This window comes from Anopheles gambiae, chromosome 2 (genome assembly GCF_943734735.2).
Source record: "Anopheles gambiae chromosome 2, idAnoGambNW_F1_1, whole genome shotgun sequence".
NCBI classification, from domain to species: Eukaryota; Metazoa; Arthropoda; class Insecta; order Diptera; family Culicidae; genus Anopheles; species Anopheles gambiae.
In genome coordinates this window covers 76785223-76802146 of record NC_064601.1, presented here as the reverse complement: position 1 = coordinate 76802146, position 16924 = coordinate 76785223, and the positions used below count along the sequence as shown (strand labels likewise).

The 16924-nt window shown below is 36.5% G+C and overlaps 2 long non-coding RNA genes across 3 annotated transcripts; one reads left to right on the top strand and one right to left on the bottom strand.

Moving 5' to 3' along the window:
* Positions 1-381: 381 nt before the first annotated feature.
* Positions 382-1110, bottom strand: LOC133391496 (uncharacterized). Its single transcript, XR_009765000.1, has 4 exons — positions 977-1110; positions 798-919; positions 540-615; positions 382-473 (listed from the first exon to the last, which is right to left on the bottom strand). It is a non-coding gene; the product is annotated as an uncharacterized LOC133391496 (long non-coding RNA).
* On the top strand, positions 383-983 carry LOC133391497 (uncharacterized). 2 transcript variants are annotated; one of them, XR_009765002.1, is made up of 3 exons: positions 383-475; positions 548-617; positions 705-983. It is a non-coding gene; the product is annotated as an uncharacterized LOC133391497 (long non-coding RNA). The 2 variants fall into 2 exon arrangements; XR_009765001.1 differs by having other exon boundaries at positions 548-639.
* Positions 1111-16924: the final 15814 nt, after the last annotated feature.

The following is a 16924-nucleotide window of genomic DNA, read 5'->3' as shown; positions in this document are numbered from 1 at the left end:
AATTGAGTGATTTTTCGATCGCATTGCGCTGCGGGGATGTATTGGTACTCACTGAAACTTGGCTCGATCCCTGTATTCCCACCGCTCTCCTTCTAGGAGATGAGTATCGTGTTTACCGATGCGACCGAGATGCCACCCTTTCAACAATCTCAGAGAGTGTTTGTATGGAAACCGCCACAGCTTCTTCTCTGCTTCAACTTTGCTTGTTGGTATAAGCAGAACTCAGAGAAGAAGCTTTAAATGAACCGGCGCTCAGTGACGTCACGGATCGGATCGAATCCTGTCCGGAGAATGATTGTTCCAAATCGCTCAAGCCATCACCACACCCGCTGTCAAAATTAAATTAAAACGAAACTCTTTTGTTTACTTTTTATTCAAAGATAGCCTCGTCGCTTTTCGTGCGCTTATAATACCCAGTTTTTGTGTAGATTTCTGTGTACAAGCTTGATTTCCTTGCTACCTATCCGTGTTACCTGTAAGTATGGAGATAAATATTAAAAATAAGACATTTTAAAGACATGCAAAACTCATATACTTACTTTTACAGCTGTGATTGTGGGTGGTTGTTGTGTGCAATTCGATCGGGAGTTGCTAATTGTTGTTCACCTGTAAAACCTGTAAGTTGGATGAAATCAAATTGTATGTTTTTCAACTATTACTTTACATTGAAACTAAATGAAAAACTAAAAATAACATAATTGCAGGTTACCATGAGCGGTTCGAATGTGGGAGCTGCTAGCTGTGGAGCACACCCTAAAATGAAACAATCATCGAAATTAAACACAAGCACACCTTACCTCAGCGTCGGCATCGTGCGTGAAGGCTAGAAATTTCATCCGGTTTTATTCCATGCTCCAAGCATTTTTTTTCGCTTCCACCACAACTAAATCATACTTCCGTGGTTGATTTTATGTTTATTCTACAAAACAAAACGTTTTTAATGATAAATATCATATAATTTGCATAAAATACTTACAAAATCACGGCACACGCGAACACTTGTTGTTTACATTTTAGCTTCACTCTCATTTGACATGTCAAAAATTTGCAAGCCCCAAAGCGGGGATCAAAAAGAGGGGTGGGAGGGGAAAGAAGGTGATGAGATCGAAGCGGCACGAAATGACCGTTGCAAAAACCGCATGCTCAGAACGCTAAGTCCCAGAAGAGGGAGATCGAGCTACGAATGTGACAGAGAGGGCATGAGAAAATTAGAGAATTTGAGTGCCATTGTCGGGAGGGCAATAACAGCTCTCACTCTCGTGGGGGTGGTGTTTTAATTGCATGCAACGTTTCTCTTCTCTCTTATGTGCTTCCTACGTTGCCGCAACTGTCAGAACTCACTTGCGTATGTATTCAGTATGCGACCACCGTTTGTTTATTGCCGCTGCCTACCTGCCTCCTAACCATAGCACGAATGAGGAGAAAATAAGTGCATTGATCGACTTCGTTGCTAATATCTGCACTACTCTTGGTCCGAGAGACAGGTTCATGCTTATTGGTGATTTCAAGTCTACGCTATCCTGGACATCGGCGTCAGAGGAAAATGGAGCTGCTTTTGATTTCTATGAGCCTCATGCACGCTCCGCGCGCAGTGTCCAGTTCGTTGATGGTTTGCATCAGAGTGGATTATACCAGCTTAACTTCAATACTAACTCATCGGGGCGAATACTTGACCTAATTTACGCAAATTGGCCAGCTACATCTACATGTTCTTCAATACGTGTCTGTGAATATCCCCTTACTACTATCGACGAACACCACCCTCCGCTTGACTTTGATTTGGACAACGTAGCCCCAGTTACGATCGCTACAGCCATTGATGTTGATAAAAGGCTGAATTATGCTCGTGTTGACCTTCCAAAATTGGAGCGATTGATTTTATCTTTTGACAATTCTTTTAACTGTTCGGACTATTCAACCATTGACGATGCCACAGAAGCTTTTTGTGAGTTCATGAGATCTGCTATATGTGAATGGACTCCTGTTAAAATTCCTCGTCGTGGACCACCTTGGGCTGATCGCACACTAAATGCATTAAAAAAAGAAAAAAGAAAAGCCTATTCTGATCAACGAGCAGAACGAAACAGCACGTCACGTCTTTACTACAACAGAGTTCATTCTCTCTATCGCCGATATAATAGGTCCTGTCACCGAAGTTATTTGAAACAAACTGCACGTTCCATCTGCAAGTACCCTAGGCGCTTTTGGAGTTATATGGACAAAAAACGAAAATCTGCTGGGCTACCAAGCATTATACGTTATGACGGTGACAGTTCCTGTTCCCTGCCAGAAATGTGTAAATTGTTTGCATTGCGCTTCAAGGACAACTTTGCTTCTCAAACTACTGGTCCAGAAGATGTGGCCGATGCTCTCTCTTTAACACACCTGTTGGTGCACTGCTCCCTATGCTACCAGTCATCACTGTCGATACGATCACCTCTGCCATCAAACGTGTCAAATCCTCATATACCCCTGGCCCAGATGGTATACCGGCCGTTATCCTAAAGTGGTGTGCTTCTGCGCTTGCTCCCTCGCTGATGAAGATTTTTAAGGAGTCCCTGAGATGTGGAACCTTTCCTGCCACTTGGAAATCTTCCTGGATGACACCCATCTACAAGAAGGGCTGTAAGAATCATGCTGTAAACTATCGTGGCATAACCTCACTCAGCGTGTGTGCAAAGGTGTTCGAAATGCTAATCTACGAGCCATTGTTGGCCTCGGCCTGCAACTATATTAGTGTGAATCAACATGGTTTTGTACCCAGGCGATCTACAACGACTAATCTACTAGAATTTGTTAGCAAATGCCATAAATCTATCGATAACGGTTTACAACTAGATGCTATTTATACGGATATCAAGGCAGCATTCGACAGTGTATCGCACTCCATCTTGCTAGCGAAACTCGACTTACTTGGTCTCCCAAACCCTATGATAATGTGGCTTAGATCGTACCTTACAGATCGTCAATATTCTGTGAAGTTAGGCCCGTACATGTCAAGTCCAGTGCATGCATCTTCTGGAGTCCCGCAGGGTAGCAACCTGGGTCCTTTGCTGTTCCTTCTTTTCATCAACGACGCGACATTGATCCTTCCAGCTGATAATCATCTACTGTACGCAGATGACGCGAAAATTTTTCGTGTTATTCGTGAACCAGAAGACCACGCCCGACTGCAAACTTCCTTGCATGAGTTCCAGTGTTGGTGCAACCGTAATGCTTTATCCCTATGCACACATAAATGTGAAGCCAACACTTTCAGTCGTTCTCGCTGCCCATCATTGTATGAATATGCGCTTGATGGACAGTCCTTGGCGCGAAAACAATGTATTAAGGACCTAGGTGTTTTGCTCGATACAAAACTATCATTTAAGGATCAGCTGGATCACGTAGTAGCCACCAGCAATAGAATGCTAGGACTAGTTATCAATATGACTCGCGAGCTTAATGATATACCTTGCACCAAGGCGCTCTATTGCTCACTTATCCGGTCGTTCATGGAATATGCAAATATCGTATGGTGGCCAACTGCAGCGCGTCCGTTAGCTCGATTGGAATCAATCCAGCGCAAAATTTCACGATTTGCACTTCGCTCATGGAACCAAAGGCTCGATTACCGGACTAGGTGTTTACTACTCGGGCTACCCACCCTAAGTGAGCGTATACGAAAAGCCAGGTTGTCGTTCATCACGGGACTTCTCGACGGCGGTATTGACTCTCCGTCACTACTGGCTGCCATCAACCTGTACGTTCCGGCCAGGCCGCTCCGGACTCGAGCAATGTTGGCCCTCGACGACCGTAGAACGCAATTTGGCTCCTCTGACCCGTTCCTACTCATGTGCCGTGCTTTCAATGCAGTCAGCGACGCTTTTGAGCCGAGGATTTCGCCAACTGAGTTTAAGGATCGTGTTTCTGTGTTAAACTTGGTCCCATAGTGCACATTTTTATGTTCTATGTTATTGCAATCCATTGTAAAGAACTCATTGTAAAACATTGCTAAAATGGTTCGAGAGGGCATTACTGTCCATCGATAGACAAATAAACATAAACATAAACATAAACATAAACATAAACATAAACATAAACATAAACATAAACATAAACATAAACATAAACATAAACATAAACATAAACATAAACATAAACATAAACATAAACATAAACATAAACATAAACATAAACATAAACATAAACATAAACATAAACATAAACATAAACATAAACATAAACATAAACATAAACATAAACATAAACATAAACATAAACATAAACATAAACATAAACATAAACATAAACATAAACATAAACATAAACATAAACATAAACATAAACATAAACATAAACATAAACATAAACATAAACATAAACATAAACATAAACATAAACATAAACATAAACATAAACATAAACATAAACATAAACATAAACATAAACATAAACATAAACATAAACATAAACATAAACATAAACATAAACATAAACATAAACATAAACATAAACATAAACATAAACATAAACATAAACATAAACATAAACATAAACATAAACATAAACATAAACATAAACATAAACATAAACATAAACATAAACATAAACATAAACATAAACATAAACATAAACATAAACATAAACATAAACATAAACATAAACATAAACATAAACATAAACATAAACATAAACATAAACATAAACATAAACATAAACATAAACATAAACATAAACATAAACATAAACATAAACATAAACATAAACATAAACATAAACATAAACATAAACATAAACATAAACATAAACATAAACATAAACATAAACATAAACATAAACATAAACATAAACATAAACATAAACATAAACATAAACATAAACATAAACATAAACATAAACATAAACATAAACATAAACATAAACATAAACATAAACATAAACATAAACATAAACATAAACATAAACATAAACATAAACATAAACATAAACATAAACATAAACATAAACATAAACATAAACATAAACATAAACATAAACATAAACATAAACATAAACATAAACATAAACATAAACATAAACATAAACATAAACATAAACATAAACATAAACATAAACATAAACATAAACATAAACATAAACATAAACATAAACATAAACATAAACATAAACATAAACATAAACATAAACATAAACATAAACATAAACATAAACATAAACATAAACATAAACATAAACATAAACATAAACATAAACATAAACATAAACATAAACATAAACATAAACATAAACATAAACATAAACATAAACATAAACATAAACATAAACATAAACATAAACATAAACATAAACATAAACATAAACATAAACATAAACATAAACATAAACATAAACATAAACATAAACATAAACATAAACATAAACATAAACATAAACATAAACATAAACATAAACATAAACATAAACATAAACATAAACATAAACATAAACATAAACATAAACATAAACATAAACATAAACATAAACATAAACATAAACATAAACATAAACATAAACATAAACATAAACATAAACATAAACATAAACATAAACATAAACATAAACATAAACATAAACATAAACATAAACATAAACATAAACATAAACATAAACAACCACAAAATAATTGAAATTACAATAAATAATCATAATGCATTGCCTAAGGACATAACGATCATAAATAAAAAGAAAGTTAACAAACTTTTAAAGGAAATCAAACAAGACGAGATAAAAAAACATTAAACAATTCACAAAAAGGGCTACAAAAATACTCAACAACAGCAAACACAAAATCCATTTTACCCTTAAATCATGGTGGAGCAAGGAGATCAAAGAGGCTTATGAAAAAAACAAAGCAAGAAAAATATTTAATGTAACCAGAAGTATAGAAAATGCGATAGAATTTAGAAAAGCCACAGCGATCTTTAGATTAAACAGTAAAATGGCAAGAGAAAAACAAATAGAAATATCCATGGATAAGATTAACACAAACACAAATAATACTGAGCTTTGGAAACTTTTTGGAAAAATAACTTATAATAACACACATCCAAAAGAATCTAACATAATTCACAACGAACAGAATAGCGCAAAAAAATTCATGAATAGAAATTTCATTAAAAACAAAAACTCCAAATTCAGAATTGAAATAGACCCAAACTTTACCGCTGAAGATGAATTATTGAACATTGAAATATGGAATCAAATCCTAAACAAGAAAACACTACTCCAGGCATCGATAAGATAACATATGAAATGCTAAAAAACATAAATGACTATACTAGAAACACAATCATTGGCGATGGAAATAAAATGTGGCAAGAAGGAAAAATAACCAAAGAACTAAAAACAATAAAAATTATAGCCATTCCTAAACCAAACAAAGCAATAATACCAACAATAACAAAAATCTTAAATACGGCGGTACTCCTAAAACTAAACACATAGAAGAAAACGACACACTACCAGAACAATCTTTTGGTTTTAGGAAAAAAAGAACAATCAATTAATGTATCAATTATCTCAACAACCACATTAAACACAACCAAAGAAAAAACCAAATATGTGGAGCAGTATTCATAGATTTAGAACAGGCCTATAACCATGTACATCCACAAACACTTATAGACATAATGAGCATATCCAACTTCCCCCCACAAATCATTATATGGACTTACGCCTTCCTAAGAAACAGAAATCTACAAATAACCAGTAATAACAAATCACAAAATATGTTAATAACGGATGGCCTACCACAAGGAGATGTCATGTCACCTACACTATTTAATATATACACCAAAGAAATACACAAAACCATACACGAAGCACACCCAAGTAACACAATCATACAATATGCAGACGACTTTGTCATCCTCAGCAAAGGAAAAAATGAACGGGAGTTACAAACAAATCTACAAAAGGCACTAAACGCTTTTACCAAAAATGTGGAATTGCTAAAACTAACCATAAATATAGCAAAAACTAAATACATTATCTTTGGAAAAAAAGACAACAATGTACGCTTAACAATTAGGAACACAAATATATAAAATACAAAGATATACAAATATCTTAGTACCATAATAGATAATCAACTAAACTTCCAAAAACATGTAGAACACTTGAGAAACAAAGCCTAAATCTTCTAAAAATAGTATGGGCCAGACACAACAATTTAAATCTGGAAAAAGTCTTAATATATACAGAGCCACCATCAGAAAACCCTTAAAATCGGGAGCATCATACACACTAAATTGCAACAAAAATAAAATAAGAACAATGTTACTTACTTACTTACTTACTTATCCGGCACTACAACCGCTTTGCGGTCTTGGCCTGCCTCAGGAGTGTCCGAAACCGCTCACGGTCTCGCGCCTTCGTCTGCCAGTCCGTTATCCCGGCCTTAATGGCGGACGCCTCCACGCCATCTTGCCACCTCAATTTGGGCCTACCACGCCTCCTCTGTCCTTGTGGACGGCCTAAAAAGACTTTACGGGCTGGGTCGTCCGTTTCCATGCGTATAACATGGCCAGCCCACCGGAGCCTGGCGAGCTTTATACGCTGTACGACAGTGAGGTCGCCGTACAAGAACAATGCAAAAATAAGAACAATGCACACCATTATACAGTCGTTGCCACCAAATTTTGGCCCTAAGGCATCAATTTTTGACAGTGCGCATGAATTTTTGCCTCTAAGGCATCAATTTTTGACAGTGCGCATCAATTTTTGACTCTAACGCACCTATTTTTGTCTGTAAGTCATCATTTTTTGACTCTTGTAGGAATAATAACAATTTTACAAGGTATTTAAGCAGATTTTTAACAATTGTTATTCCACAACTCATAAAAAATTGATTGATTGTTTCTTGAGAAAAAATGATGAAATTTTAGAATTTCTAAAGCTTGGCGACCACCTCTTCATTGCAACCAAATTTTTTCCCTGCGAGCATCCTTTTGAGGTCTGAGAACAAGAAAAAGTCGCTGGGGGCCAGATCTGGAGAATACGGTGGGTGGGGAAGCAATTCGAAGCCCAATTCATGAATGTTTGCCATCGTTCTCAATGACTTGTGGCACGGTGCGTTGTCTTGGTGGAACAACAAAATAACAAAAGTTGCTCTGTCTCACAAACTAATTGACATACAGACGTCAAATTTTGACACAAATCATTTGAAGGTTGGTACTATATAAAAATAATATGCATTTAATACTAGCGGCGCCATCTATGTGTCAGACCGGGGACTTATCAGCCAACCTGTTACCGACCATTCAAAAACTAATCACCACCAAAGATAGGCCATGGATGACACCATCGGTTAAAATAGTTAGTTAAACTTTTCAATAACAAGAACCAACTAAACAGCATACAATGTTTTCAAATGCTCACAGAGCTACTAAACACTAAATATCCAAACTCCCATGCCATCTACACAGACGGTTCTGTTGCAAACAACACAGCCGGATGTGGCATCTACTCTTCCACAACCAAGTGCGCCATTAAACTACCAAACTTCAGTTCCATATTCTCGGCAGAAGCCATAGCTATAAGCCTTTGCAGCCGATGAAGCAGCAATAGCCGGGCAGCACAACATCATACTAACGGACAGTGCTAGCGTGCTAAAGGCATTGGAACTAGGCAAAAGTAATGATCCCCACAGACAAGCCATAGAACAGTCACCAAACATTAACCACATTACCTTTTGCTGGGTGCCAAGCCACCTAGGCATACGTGGCAATGAAATAGCCGATTCATTGGCCAATGAAGGTCGGCGGGATACGAACGAAAACCACAGTCACATCTCAAGAAGAGATGCTGTGAAGTATTGCGAAACGGCACTATGGAGCACCTGGCAAGCCCTATGGGACAAAGAGATAGACCGATTTCTTAGACAAGTCAAAAAATCCACAGCAGCATGGTACGATCTTTCCTCTCCTAGTGATCAAAGGATCATTTCTAGGCTGAGGATAGGTCATACCAGACTACCAAACGCACACCTATTAGACAATGCTCCCCCACCACTCTGCGAGTACTGTGGCCTTACCATCACAGTGCGTCACTTATTAATAGAATGCCTCGCCTACGACCAACATAGGACAACCTGCCAATTAGTCCACAACCTAGACGAAATGCTCGCTCCTAACAAAAAGGGACTAGCAAAAATGTTAAAATTTTTACACTTAACAAACCTGCACAAAGAAATTTAAGAATATACTTACACCATAAAAGAGAGGAATTAATTTATTCAAACTAGGGGACGAATTTGACTATGGAAACGTAGTCTGCCCGTCTCCTTAGTTGAAAGGCCGGAACTACCTCACAGTTCACCCACTTATGGGGTAGATTCGACTACCTGGTCCGCTGTAATCCTAGCCGGAAGGGGGGGGCATTGGTGGGGAGTGTGGCGGGTTCCGTGGGCCCGGGGACTGATCGGGGAATGTCTGCGTGGGGACTCTTGTCCTGCATACAGCGTCAGGTCACCCAGAGGATTGATACAGAGATTTGGGGGGACAGCTCAGCCTGACAAGGACCATTTTTTGGTAACCCTCGGAGCTTTCCCTCATCTCACTTCTGTTCTAGTCGGTAAGGTCACATCCGCCCATGCTGCAGCACCAGCTTCATCGGGCGAGGACACATTCCGCCCAGCTGCAGCAGCTGCACGGCAAGGATCCTGTAGCTGGTTGCCTGGAATAGGGTTAACCTTTAAGTTGGCAACCGGATACCCGGGTATTTTTTTCAACTTCGAACTGCAATAACTTTTGATTCATTGCTTTTATTGACCTGAAATTTTGCGTAGCCTCCCAACTTTTAATTTATGATTGTTTGGGGTATAAGTTGTAATTTTAAACAGCCTGTAAGTATTTTATTTTGATTTTTTTTAACTTTACCACGTAAGTTGGCAACCAGCATACCCGGGTATTCCATACATTTTGTATGGAGAATGACGTTTCTTTTCTTCCTCTTTTCGTATTTTGCTTATTTTCGAGTCAAATTCAAGCGATTCCAAATTTCAATTTGACCGTTATTTTTATAATAAAATGAAAAAAACTTAATGATTAAATGAAATAGAAGAGAATATATGGTCGGCATTACTTGCTTACAGCATTAATAATATAGAAAGCATTGTTTACCTATGAAAATCGTTATTTTTTTGCATCAAAACATGTGGAATACCCGGGTATGCCAGTTGCCAACTTACGTGTGTAAATCTGGTTGCCAACTCTACGGTTAATAGAAGCTTCGGCAAGATTTCAAGAGCTGGGCATAAACGAATATGTGACACTTATGGGTAAGCAAAGACATGCTGTATTTTGTATGTGAACACTTCAATTTGGAGGGTATAAACGTATGTTTAAATGAAACGTAATTCATTTTGTACTGAGCGCCGAAACGGATTTCGTCGAACGGAGTCCATGCTCTTGCCGATAGCCTCAAACATATTTATAATAATTATATAATCTACATTGCATACAACTTTTTGATTAATCACAGCCCAAGTAACATTTTAAGTTTTATCATAGTTCTAACAATGTTGTTATTATCATGGCATTAAGTATTCAATTCATAGGAGTTTTTCTAGTATGTCCTCATAAAACCATAATAAAACTCTTTTAAGCCTGAAAGGGCCCATCTACAGAACTCTATTAAAACTATTCGTTGCAACCTTCTCTAGACTTACCGCGCGGCTACATGAGGTGAAATATACAGCGAAATGAACTATTTGACAGGTGAAATATCTGACAGGTTTAGCTAAAGGGTTGGGGGAGACACAACATCCGCTTTCGAAATTCTATTAAAAATAATATATTCTTAAGCAGAACATTCCCTAATTAGAAGAAATTATGAACTGTTGACTGAAAATTGACGAAGTACTCGATATTGAAGTTATTCAATGGATTTAATTACGATTTTGCGCACGTTATTTGTTTACATTGCACATCAGCTGGTTGCTGTGATGCTTTATCCGTCAGATATTTCGCCTGTCAAATAGTTCATTTCGCTGTAGGGGAAAGCGGGGCAAAATGGGCATGTTAAGCAGTTTACTGAATATTCCTTTGAATATGCCATAAAACACAATTTTTCTTTCATTATTGCATGCTTCCACCATTTATCTATGGATTTAAATTGCCACATAGAATGAAAACAACTTAAAAACATGTAAATAATGTAAAATAAAAGTTGATGTTTTACGAGAAGCATTTTTGACACGCGGGGTAAAATGAGCATAGCCCTGGGGCAAAATGGGCATATGTAAACAAACTGTGAAACGTCAAAACACTGGGGCAAAATGGGCCACAACAACTGCGCTTAGGTAATGGTCTATGCTTTTGCGCACGTGTCGTGAAATGTATTTTCGTTCTATCTTTTGTTTTGCTGGTCAGAAAAGCCCTTAAAATTCTTCCAAAAATATGTTATCAAAATTAAAACAGTTTTTACACGTTTAAATCTACAAAATCGATTCTTTTGAAGCTGTGTCTGTTATCATTATTGAGGCGACAAATACAACACCATAGCCTCACCAAACGCCATTTGTCAAAAGTATCTGCCCATTTTGCCCCAAGCGTAACTGCCCATTTTGCCCCACGTGAAGCATTTTTGTATTTTATGTTATATTAGTAAAAATACGCATTCGATCGCCTTGCTTTCTTCAGACAAATTGTATAGAAATATCATATCTTTAATAATATATAATGTAAAACTTCAACGCATCCCTGTGACACTGGGTTAAGCTTATTTTCGAAGTGACAAAAATTACATCAATATGCTACTAAACCTTATTTTGCACTTTTCTTGGTTATTTGTTGTGTTAGGGTTATGAAACTTACATGGTGTTCATAGAACACTCTAATGAATACATTTTGAGCATTGGAAAGTATTTTTGTAGTCAAATAATGCTTAAATAGAGGGTGCCCATTTTGCCCCACATGCCCATTTTGCCCCGCTTTCCCCTATATTTCACCTCGTGTAGCCGCGCGGTTAAAGATCTTGCAACTTGAAAATTTAATTCATTCTCCAAGTACATGTTACGACTGAGATAATCATACTTTAACAAGATTCAATGATCTTTAGAAAGTCTTTAAAACACATAAAAAATGAAATCATGGGATAAAAATCATAATCCGTTTCACTGTGAAATTGTATTTCTTGAAAGATTTCAGTGATAATAAAAATACAACCATAACATTATCTGCCTGTGAATCGTGAAAGTCAACAAATTAAATAGTCGTATTTTTATGTTAAGCAATATAACATTGCCGAAGGGCAAATTTAAATGCCAAGAAAGTTTTACTGTGAAATATTACATTGTACCTCGAATTTAGGCGAAGCATAATATAAGTTTTATTATTTCCTTCGTGTTTTAAAGTGTTTTGTTTTGTTTTTCTTCAGGTTGCTGGTAGCTTCAGCTGCGGGAAGGGCTGTGTTTCCTCATCGTTCCGGTACGCCACGAAGCATCGAAAGCACGGTTCGTGTACGTGTACGTGTGGATTGCTGGAAGGTTGCTGGTAGCTGGTAGGTTTTCTATCACGTATAAGTTTTATTATTTCCTTCGTATTTTAAAGTGTTTTGTTTTGTTTTTCTTCAGGTTGCTGGTAACTTCAGCTGCGGGAAGGGCTGTGTTTCCTCATCGTTCCGGTACGCCACGAAGCATCGAAAGCACGGTTCGTTAACCGACATAATAATACACTTAATAAATAAATAAATAACAATAAAAAAATTAATTAAAAAGAACTGCCGAGTGTTCTGCTATTTTCAAATAATAAAAAAAAACCTTTGACTGTAATCCCATATTGTAGCATAGTAGAAAGTAATATCATGTTTAAAAAAGTCATGTATTATTAAAGATTTAAATTATAAGCATGAAATCAAATACTTGCATACACAGAAATTCAATATGGCATACACATTTATGTTCCAATAAATGTCAATTTCATTAATATAAATGGTTTCCATTGCATTAAGACACTTATATTTTGATTTACGACTCTTTCACACACATTTTGATTTAACATGTATGGCAACAAACAATGTTTAGTCTTAAAACTCTTAGTTTACCTATTCATGTGCTCTGTTAAGCATAAATGACTGTACAGCACTGTACGCGATGACATGTAAAACATGTTGGGGAACTGGGGGTAGTTTCGACACCTTAAGGTTTTCCTCTGATTGCAATACTTTTGCCAATGTAAACTTACTAGTAGACATCGAAAAAGCTTTTTTGGTGTATTATGTACCATCTTACGAGAAACTACGGCTCCTGGATTGATTTTGATATCATTTTGATAAAAATAAAAAAGTGTGTTTTTTGTTGCGTCACGACTGCAGTACGGGTAAGTTCGACACCATGATGGGGTAAAATCGACACCTTGGGGGTGATTTCGACACATTGGCTTTAGCTTTTAAAATAACAAACTCTGATGGCCTGTAGTTTTCATTGAAGTTGAACAAAGTATTTCGTATGAAAAATTAACACAAAACAGTTGTGAAATATACGAAAAAATGAAGATACAAGCAAGAACAAAAATTTCATTACAAATAGCATCGGACCAGACTCCATATAGTAGAAGCTGCGGCGATGGCATCTGGTTTACGGAATAATTGGTTAAGATTCCTTTAAAAAAATAACCTGGCCATCTTCCAGTAATCTTTTTCTTTTTTTATAAAATCGAAGGGTGTTCAATTTTATTTTTCTCTGCCAACTCGAAAGCCAAAAGGCGAACATCGGTCAATGTGATTCCAAACCAGCGACTATTTTTTTTCTCCAGTTAAGCCTACCCGGCATAAAGTCAGCCTAAAATACGGTCAAAGCCATAACAATATTAATTTTCATAAGCCTAAACCATATACAAAGTACATGCTTTGAGTCCGAGTTTGGCAAACGTTCTGTGAGAGAATAATAGCTAAATTCCATAATTATAACTTCCTAGGTTTGTTGACATCTTGAATTTTAAAGCTTCAACGGTATTTTTAATTGCGTGTTTGTTCAGCTTGATTATTACGTTTGTCGTACATCGTTAAGGGACATCTTTATAAAATAAAGGCACTTTCAATATTACGATATAAACAAAATTAACATGCTACAAATAAGCATTACCACGTGGGGTGTCGAATTTACCCCCATTGACCGCACAAGATTTAGTGACATTTTATATTATAAAGTTTAATATAAAAATTACGCCCTGTGATACAGAACTAATCAATAGTATTTATAAAACAATACTATTAACACGGAAACTATAATTTTGTTGAAATAACGCCACAATTCCTTAAGTCCCAGAAGTAAAAACTTACATCGGCTGTCAATCAGAACCACCATGTGTTTATTTTGTTGTTTTTTGACAATTGACAGGTTTCTGATCAGTGAAATGTGACTCAAATATTCGAAACAGTTGACATAAATAATATGTATAAGTTTTTTGTCTTCAAAAAGTTCTATAAATACAAAAACGGCAAAGTGTCGAACTTACCCGCAGTGTCGAACCAACCCCGACTTCCCCTATAAACAAAAGCGTCTGTCGTTGTAGTGCTCCCGAAAGAATTGGAAATTCAGTGTTGTAACTAAACAAAATTGTCCTGTAAGTTGAATAGTTGACCGATAAGGACAGACTTTAATTCAGTCTTTAAGGAAAGTCTTTGAATTTATCGATTATAGTTTCAGAATGCCTTATAAAATCGTACAAACGATTGAAGGAGGTGAAGCATGCTTGAGCGTCGTTCCGAGCCGTTGGGAAGTGAAAGGGATCCTTCATTGGCCAAAAAAACATCTAGTGGCAAAACTACAGCTCGAAGAGGATTCTGTGCCTTCGGATAAATGAGAAAAACTCAACTGCATTAAAAAAGGTAGTTTGCTACACGCGCCGAAGCCTACGATGAACTCAAAAAAATTGAAGAAAAATCGGACACGGAAGTAGATGAGCAAGTTTTGCTGCGTCCGCCAAGACAACGACACCAGCGCGTTGAAGATTGTTTAAATTTTGTGAAGCAGGATTTTAACGAGATCGCGGAAGCATCCAACCAACCTCAGACGACGAATTATGGTATTCCCACGGATGCTGAAGAAATGATCTTCGTAAATACCATTGATCATGTAAGTATGAGGAACTTGACTTAATACAAGCAAGTCGATACATGTTGAGCAAATGAACAAGTGGCATTTAGGCAAAATATGTGTGAGGTAATGTTCATGTTTTGTTGTTATTTTAGCTGACTGAATTAGATCAAACGCAGCTTCCATTGAAAGAGCAGAGTCAATGTTCTACACCACACATCGTCTATGTCGATACAGCTTCAACTGTGCAGAATCTAGAATCAACACAGCTCGCGACCATCATCAATAACCAAATGCATATCATGGAAAACCAAGACAAAATAATGCAGGCTCAAGCGAAGCTGCTTACATATTCAAAGTACGTTTTACAAAGTATCAAAGAAACCCCCCCCCCCCCCTACATTAGATAATCTTGAACAGCTTGAGGCATCTCTAAAAGATGAAAGCACCATGCAAAAGTAAATCCAAAGCATGAGCTTTATTTGTGGTACTTCAGGTAAATCAAACGGGATCGATTGCTGCTACAAATTAGTTGATTATTTTATCACTCGACAATTCTTGCTGCAATGTTCCTGGACCGGTGGCTCTAGAGGATCCAAAAGAAAAAATGGAGAACAATCAACCCCTGGAACCAGCGAGGAAACGGAGAAAGTGGGACTAAAATTTAAAAAAAAACTCGTACTCTTTTTCTTAGACTAATTGTGTTGGCAGATAAAGATTTTTCTGAAATGGAGTGCGACGATTTTTTCAAAAGAATTATCAGAAATAGCAAGCAAAGAGTAGATGCCAAAACAATAACATCAAAGCATCGTACCAGATCTAAACGTCCCAAACATAACGAAAATATGTCTAAACATAAATCAGACGAACAGGTTAAGGAAGGAAGTTAGAGCAGCCTTTTATATTATATTTTTCCTTGTAAGAACTACTTTGTTGGCCGTGTCACTTTATTCAACCACTTGGTGTTTTTTTTTTGTTTTCTTTTTAAAAGATATTTCATATTTTTCCTTAGTTCAATACGTACTGAAATCCCTTATCTGAATTTGATTCACTTACAAATAAGATTTGTATCGGGCATTTATTAGAATTTTAATTAAAAAAACTACAACGTATGCAACAATGGTATAAATACTACCTCTTTACATTTTGGAATAGGAACTGCTACCATTTTACATTTAATATCTTTGATTGTGCACAGCATCTCTGAGCTTTTTTCCAAAGAAGAAACATAAATATTAAGAAAAGACGACTTTACCGGCGTTTCGAAAAATGATTTTTGATCTTTTACTGGTTCTCCTTTAATCTGAATTGTACCACTGGTTTCAAAAACATACTTCATTTCTACTATTTGATTACTCTTCGTTAAAACATGTTAGCCCCATCGTTCTTCAAACAGAACTCCTCAAATTCCACGCATGCATATTTCATTTCATTGGTGGCACCAGAATGATCTGCAGCGAAACTTTTTTTTTTAAATTGGCTTCTTCAATTCCTGATTTGAAGATTGTGTTAGTACATTTTGCTGAGCAAATTCACTGATTTCGTGTATGCGTTTTGCAATTTGAGATAAGGGTAGATTTCCAGAGTGAATTAAATTTTTAATCTCAAACAATTTGTTTTCGCAAGGATATGCACTGATACCGATCAATATGTCGAAACGCTTCACGTCTTCTACTACATGACATAGATTGTGAACGTTACTTGTTATGTAACCTTCTCCATATAAATCTCCAAAAAATTCTATGTAATGCAAAAAGAGCGTATGTGCCAAGTTAAGAAATTTTGTATATTCATTTGAAGAGCATATAGTAACTGCACAAAATAATGACAAAAAGTGTTCGTAAACATCAGAGGCCAAAAACGGTT